Raw genomic sequence first — 7,917 nt, 5'->3', positions numbered from 1 at the left:
GTTATGTGTCTGAGACTGGATTTGAACTCAGGTCCTCCTGACTCCAGGGCCAGTGCTCTATCCACCGAGCCACCTAGCTGCTCCCCCCAATTACATTTTGAACTGGTACTGCAGAGTGGCCCACTGGCCAAAAGTTTGATACATATGTTTTAGATAAGATTCTGGTTTAGGTCTGGGTTAATCTGAAAGACTTCTGACATTCCTTTCAGCTCTATGATTCATGTTTAATCTTTGCATTCTTAGCAGGTAGCACAATTTATTGTATGAAATTGGAGCTAAAAGAATATTTGTTGAATCAAATGGAAATATGAGATTTAAGTTTAGATTAGGGAGTATAGAATATATCTGCTTTTCCCCCCTCTGTGAGACACTCACACAAGTTAAGGACTAGAACTACTAGTATGGTGACACTATGCTATTTTATTGAAATATTCTATTAGCCTTGATTCTCCCTCAAATTTCTCTGGCAACCCCTATAAAAACTAACAATATTTGGTGAAGTACAACACCAATAATAACAAAAAATATGCATTTGGAGTGGATTTTATGATGAATTAGACTTTATTTTGTGCACGTGAAATTCCATGATGTATTTTTACAAAGAAAGTGTTATAGAGGACTCATACACTGGGCAGAAAATTACGGCCTAAGAAGTTTAAGTTTTGGCCCAGATTCTTATAATGTAGCCACTGCTGAGATTCTTAAAATCTAGTCACTAGCTTACTAATGTTCAGACTCCTTAAGAGTCTGCCCAATATGACAGATGCTCTAATAAACCTTGTCTTTGGCTGAAAGAAGACTCAGGTCAAATTCTTCCAGGCAGGACCCGTGTGTTGTGATTTTGGGGTCCCAGGATCCCTAAACCCCTAAACCACATCATTTTGGTGGCCCATATGGGGAAACTGCCTAACCCCAAGTTCTTCTCCAGCCAAGACTGGAAGGTATGTAAGCCTCTTCTCCCTCCCTTTCTTGCTCTGCAGTTGGGGTCACTCTCCAAGCAGCAAGGCTCGGAGGTGCTTTTCTGGCAGACAGTTATGAGGCTGTCTTGCACTTGGCCTGATGCTCTCAGGCTATTGGTCCACTGGGTCAGTTCAAGGCCATGGACCTGGGTCCACCTTCCATAGCATAGAGGACAAAGACAGGTACCCTATCTAGAAATGTATGCTCAATTCCCTCGGCTCTAGGGAATTGGGGAAAACTGCAGTTGCTTTTTGGTTCCCTGAGGCTTACTTACTCCCTTCCCTCTGAATCCTCCTTCATGGAGGTTACAGGGAAAGTTAAAACAACTAAAAATATCTTGGCATATTCTAAAGGTTTTTGATTGATCATTAAGGAGTTCTGAAATACCTATACAACCTGGTCACTCCCTTCCCTTGAGTCAAGAAGGTATCTGTTAACCCCTCTCATAGGAGAAGAGAGTTTCACCCTTTACCCCTCACCTTTGATTTTGCCCTCCCCTTACCTAGGGAAAAGGAAGGAGGGGGGAGGGGCAGCAGCTACAGCATGGGCCCCACTGGCAATGGTCTTGGGTCCTGGGTCAACCTTTGTCTGGAAGCATCACCCAGGTTCAGCACATCCTGCTCAAGATAATGAAGCTAGCCTCTAAACTTGGGTAAGCACGCTCTTTTAAATTTGTAGTTTTAACTGTTAATGATGAGATGTTGATTCTCTGTGTAAAGTAATTTGGAAGTGCATTTAACAAAACCGAAGTCACCTGATTGGTAATGGGTTTGTTTCAAGTTTCAAATTGGTGAACTTTCTGTATCAGCTATGTCAAGTAACTTTTCATAATTTGGTTACTGCTAAAATAATTTAGCTATTGTTGGTTATTGTTTTAATGTGTAAACCAGTCACAAAGTTTGTTTGGGTTATGTATGGCTTGCTGAGAATTTGCAAGTGTATAGAAATCTCTAATGATTGGCTTTTCATACCAGGACAAATTTAAGTTTGAGATGTAAATCCTGGAAAAGGTTTTCCTAAAGTGTGATTAGTTAAACTTGCTATTTGAGGTAAAAGCTCATAAGTCATTATTTTGAGTTGTCTGATGGGTCATAATCCATCGATAATCAATAATCCACCATCTGAAATGCCACAAACCACTCAGAAAAGGTGATACTGGTGGGAAGTCAGCATTGGGAAGAGGTGAGAGGACAATTTTAGCTTCAGTCTAAGATGGGATCCTCCTGGCTCAGTTTCCCCATTATGTTCCTTTGAAAGTGAATGTTACCCACCTGGCTGTTCCCGAGTCTGGTTATGAAGTGGATTTGATACTGCATGGTTGGAAAACTGAATCATCTGAATCCAAACAGAGCTAAGGATGTTTTATCCTCTCAAAGTTGGGCCCTAAATCTATTCCCTGCTTTATATCTGGGCCCTGCAGTTTTTTTCTGTCAGATTTATGTCTTCCAAACTATGGGCCATTCACCTACAGCTGGTAGCAAACAGTGAGTACCAGCCAATGTTCCCACATCATTCTCTAGATGAAGCCTGTGATTGGTTCCAGTCAACCTCCTCTTTGGGACCCCCCTCAAGGCAGAGACAGCTCTATACCCCTTGCCAGCAGGAAGCAGTTTCAGAAGCCAAGACCTTCACCCCTTACTCCAAAAGAATTTGGGTCCCATTTGTTTGAGGGGAGAATGATGTGGTTGGGATCTGGGCCCCAGAAAGGAAAAACCCTGGACTTTCCCACATGGCCAAATCTCTGGTGTTGGCCTGAGGCTATAATCCCATCAACTGGTCTTTCATTGTGGCTACACTCAATCTCCCAATTCTGTTTATCTAGCCTAAACTTCCTTTGTCTTACCTCCCCATGTATGGCCTCCAAGCCATTTCCCAGCCTTAATCCTAGCTAGGCTCCATTCTCCCTTGGCCCTGAGGTCCAGGTCCCAGGAGTTCTATTCACCCCAGTTTACTGGCTGCTCCTAGGTCCCTCCCACAGTCTTTCTGTATATAAGGTCCACCTTGTCTCCATTAAGTTGCTCAGATTCTTATAATCTTGCCACTGCTCAGATTCCTTAAGAGTCTGGCTAATATGGCGAATCTTCAATAAACTGTGTTTTTGGCTGAAAAAAAATGTTTAAGCTTCCTGACTGATGTGACCAGGTCTGCACAACATACGGCCTGAAGGCTGCTTGAGGGCCACCAAAGGCAGGTGGCCCATGAAAAACATAAAGTTGCCACTGAGAACTCTCTCTTGTTTGTCACATGATCCACAGCAACGAACCATCATTAGTCTGTCTCTAGTCTGACCTATCTGTGGTCTGAAGAAGTTTAGCTTATTTTAATTTTGGCCCTTATCTACTGCCAAGTGGTACAGGTCTGGATGTGACTCTCTGAACCATACTTTCCTTATAAAATTAAGATAATGTCTCACAAGGTTATTGTAAGGAAAACTCTTTGCAAACTATAAAGTACTTTGGAAATGTAAGTCTTTGTTGTGTTATCATTATTACATATTTCAGTACTTCTAAAGATCTGAGATTTCATTGATGTGGGTTCTTTCATATCTTAGTAGATGAACTTTCTAATTTATCATAGCCAAAAACACTTCAGCACTTGATGGTCAGCTCTAGGAATGGTAAGTGTTTCTGTACTTTACTTGGCTGGTAGGCTCATTCTTTAAGCTTTTCCAGATTGGTAGCTGTATTTCCAGAGCTTGTGTTCCACTATCTTTGTTTGCAAAACCAAGTCACCTCCATAACAAGATTAGTCACCAGAGTAGGGCTTTAGTAGAAACAACATGTTGTAATAAATTGAAAGACTGATGAATTTGGGATCAGAGGGACTAGGTTCAACTATGACTCTGCCATGAGTCATACTGACTCATGTATGTTGATGTTTCTCAAAGTTTGGTACATGGCTTGTGGTTTTTCTCTCTTTCTCAACTCATGCTTTCACCCTAGGAGACCTCAAAATACATATTAATTCTCCCTTAAGACCTCTAACAACTCTGTTTCTCAACTTACTACTCATGACCAACTCCTCCACCCCACCTTGGTCATACATAACAATGGTCATACTCTTCTTGATCTTTCCATCATCCACAAATGTACTACCCCCATTCAAGAATTCCAAAACCTTATCTGACCATAACTGATCAACTTTCCATTCCATTTGGCTAATTCCAATTTTTGAGGAGTTATTTTCTTCAGAAATGTTTTGTATCTCTTTTTACAAAGCTGTTAATTCTCTTTTCATAACTTATTGTCATGGCTCTCATTTCTTTTCCCATTTGTTTTCTCTATCCCTATTATTATTTTTTTTTCATCAGTACCAAGTCACTTTATTGGGATGTAAACTGTGGTATTTTTTTGGTATAGATTATAAAAAGGTCAGATAACCAAAATATGCATGCACTGAAAGACAATAGGAGTCATGCCCACAGTTCCCAATTGTGGGGGAAGTCAGATGTGGCTTAGTTCTCCTTGTTACTTTCTCCAAGGGTGTGCTTGTCAAAAAGATATTCCATCATGCCAGAAACAGGAGCCCCTCTTTTGAGCAGGTTGATGATGTGATCACCCAGTTGTTTGATGGGCTTTACCTGTTCGTCCAGGTAGTGGGTTTCAATAAAATCACATAAATAGGAGTTGTTCTTGTCAGTTGCCAGCTTGTACAATTCTAGTAATGACTGATTGACATCTTTTTTCCAAGTGCAGAGCACACTCCATTGTATTCAGCCCACTCTCCCAGTCATCTTGTTCTGGTTTCTTGATGTCTTGTAGGAAGATTTGGCCACTTCACTGGTTTTGGAATTTCATCAGCTTCTCAGCATACTCCCTCTCCTGATGGGATTGGTGTAGGAAATACTTGGCAATATTCTTCAATGCCACATCATCTCGGTCAAAGTAGTAAGACAAGGACAGGTAGATGTAGGAGTTGTAGAGCTCCAGGTTGATCTGCTGGTTGATGGTGACCTCCAAGTCCTAGTGGTAGGTCTGTTGTACCTGAGAGGGAGATGATGTTGTCATGGTGGTGGAGATGGTGGAGGCAGAGAAGAGGAGGAGGAGAGAGGTGGGCAGCTGCTGCTCAAACTGGAGGGTCGAAGAAGTGTTGGTTAGTGAAAGTGAAGGTGGAGAGGTGGCTAAGGGTGGCTCTGCCCAGGAATCAAGCAGCAGGTTCTATTCAAGCACTGTTGAAGCAGGAAACCTCAGTGACTCCCCTTCCCTGTGCTTTTGGCCTATTATTTGGTTTTTAATATAATTTCTTTTAGCACTTTCTCTTTCTCTCTCTCTCTCTCTCTCTCTCTCTCTCTCTCTCTCCTTTTCTCTAATTCTTTTATAAATTCTTCTTGGACTTGTGTCCAATCTTCATTTTTCTTTAAGGTTTTACTTGTAGATGTATTCAAGTCAGTGTTTACTTTTATATATGTGGATTAGGCTTCCTTGTTACCACACTATTTTTTATGGTTAGATTCTTTTTAATTTGTTCATTCTTCCACCCTACTTCTTTACTTTGAACTTTATATTAATGTTTGACTCTACTCATTTCTAGAAGTGATGTTTGTCCTCAGCTTCTGACTTTTTATGTCCTTCTGCTAATCACAGCTCAGTTTGGAGGCCTTCGAGTTTTGTTCTAAAAGTGGTAGGATTTGAAGAGGGCTTTTTGTTTTTTGTTTTTTTTTTACTGCCCTCTTAGGAGGAAATTGCATAGGTCATTGGATTGTGTTGTATTGTGTGTGGTTGAGTAGTTTCAGTAGAGTGCTGCTAGATTTATTTGTTGCTATCCCACTGGTAGGTTTATCAGTTCAGAACAATTGAACTGCCAGACTCTCCTTTAGTGTTGTTTTTCTGCCCCTTTTATTTCAAGGCAGTTGATAGGATTATAGCCTCAGGAGAACACTAGAGACTTTCTTGATCAAGTATGAGAGTTCAAAGAGAATCTTGTAGACAAATGAGACCCAAATTCTTTTTGGGGTAAGGGGCAAAGGTCTCAGCTTGAGCCTGTACCCCATTATTGGGACCTGGGAAAGACCTTAATTTAAAAAAATAACAAGGTCACCCACTGCACCTTAGTCCATCACCAGTTGTCTTGATTTTTTTGTTGCCAATGGACTTTGATGACTCTGGAACAAAGTGAGGCTGATGACCTTGAGCAGCTTGTCTCACTTAAATCCAATCCATGCCCAAGTCAAGACATCACCCTCATGATGTGATTAGTCTTCTTAGAGAACTAAGGATGAATGATGAACAACAACAGCAACATGTTTTTTAGGTTGTTGAGAAGGAGGTATATTGGGTGAGTTGGGCAAAAATGCTGACTTTCACTCCATTGTCTTGACTCTAACTCAATCCCTTTTAATTATACTGCCTTTCCTCTCTTATTTACTTCCTATTTATCTTATTTATACTTTGCTTTATGTTTTTGTTTGTTTGTTGCCTCTCCTAGTTAAATTGTAGGAATCCCCAGTGCTTAGTATAGTGTCTGGTACATAGAAAGCACTTTATTGTTTCTTGACTGATTGAAGATATTAAAGGTGTTTTAAAATACTTTGTCCTCTTAAGTAGTTTAAACTGTCCCTCAGGGATCTCCTTCACATTATTAATGTGCTTAGCAATCCCTTTCTTTACTGACTTTTGGCATTGTCCAAATTATCACAAACTTGGGATCCAAAAATAACTTCAGAATAATCTACTGAAGTAATTTTTTGATTGTCATGGTAGACACAATAGATTCTAAAGGACCACAGAACAAAAGGTGATAGACAGGGCTGCCAGAGACTGCTCAAACCAGCTCAAGAGAAGTGATTGTTAAAATTTCTTTGTGATCCTTTACATCAAAGAAATTAGAAAATGATACAAATTAGGCTTGATTTCTCATTTTCTTAATTGTCTAGACTTAAAACAATGATAAAGAAAATGTTAATAATAAGGTTTAAAATCGTGTCATGCTTAATTTTTTCTTTTTGTGGAGTGTTAGTTATTAAACATTTGTCATCACACCCTCAGATATAGCGCTACTATTTGACATGTATATGCCTAATATTTGATAGTATTTATTTTTAATTGCATTCAATAGTTTGTAATTAGAATTCTTGTATATAGAATAGAATTGCTCATCGATGCATACGCAGATAATTATTCACTCAAAAGTGTGTGTGCATGTGTGTGTGTGTGTGTGTTGGGGGTGGTGGTGGTAGTGGTATAGTATGTTTTCTACCATACATGTATAAGCGACATGATGCAAATTTAGGGGAAAAACACCATTGATAATTTTCATTTTTTGCCTATGACATGATGCTATTTATCATAATATCTATTCATATTGTAATGTAAAAATCAATGGATAGAAAATTGGGTTTTTGAAGTACTGTTTTTGCTAAATCAGGGATTCAGATGTGAAGCCATTTCTTATGATTTCTTATCCTCTTACAAGCCTCTCTAACAAAAGGGTGATAAGGCAATGTAGAAAAATATGCCATATCTTAGCAGGACCTCAATAAATCAAGAATAATACTCATTTTACTTTTCTGATCCTCTTTTTTGCTCTATTTGGAATAGGCTTAATTATTTGGTTAGTAGACTTGTTAAATCTTCTGTATGACCTTCTTCCCTGTATGTGTTGTGATTTGGAGTCCTGGGGACCCTGAAATGTAGGGTTGTGCCCTTGAAATGTAAGGGTACAGGGGGTTCTGCCTTGAAAGAATTCAACCACTCAAGTCTTCTTTCAGCCAAAGTAGTGAGGTTTATTTGTGACACCAATAGAAACAGATTCTAAGAATCTGCACAATTTAATGGGGGTAAGACTGGTACTTATATACAAGAAAAGACAGTGATAAAATCTAGATGGGGTAAAGGAGTGGTAAATAACCTTGGGTGGGCCAGGTGCAGAAAATGAAAGGAGTTAAGTGGTCTGAGCTGGGTTGGAGAGCCATAAGGGCAGTTAAAAGGATTATTGAATATCTAGATATGCTTAGATATG

General features: G+C 39.6%; 1 pseudogene; it reads right to left on the bottom strand.

Annotated features, from left to right (window-relative positions):
* Positions 1-4,414: 4,414 nt before the first annotated feature.
* Positions 4,415-4,999, bottom strand: LOC114027560 (annotated as a pseudogene).
* Between the last annotated feature and the right edge of the window lie 2,918 nt (positions 5,000-7,917).

The sequence above is a fragment of the Vombatus ursinus genome, unplaced genomic scaffold (assembly GCF_900497805.2).
Source record: "Vombatus ursinus unplaced genomic scaffold, bare-nosed wombat genome assembly UNPS02014863.1, whole genome shotgun sequence".
NCBI classification, from domain to species: domain Eukaryota; kingdom Metazoa; phylum Chordata; class Mammalia; order Diprotodontia; family Vombatidae; genus Vombatus; species Vombatus ursinus.
Note: the sequence above shows the minus strand (reverse complement) of the source record. Positions and strands in the feature narration are given on the sequence as shown.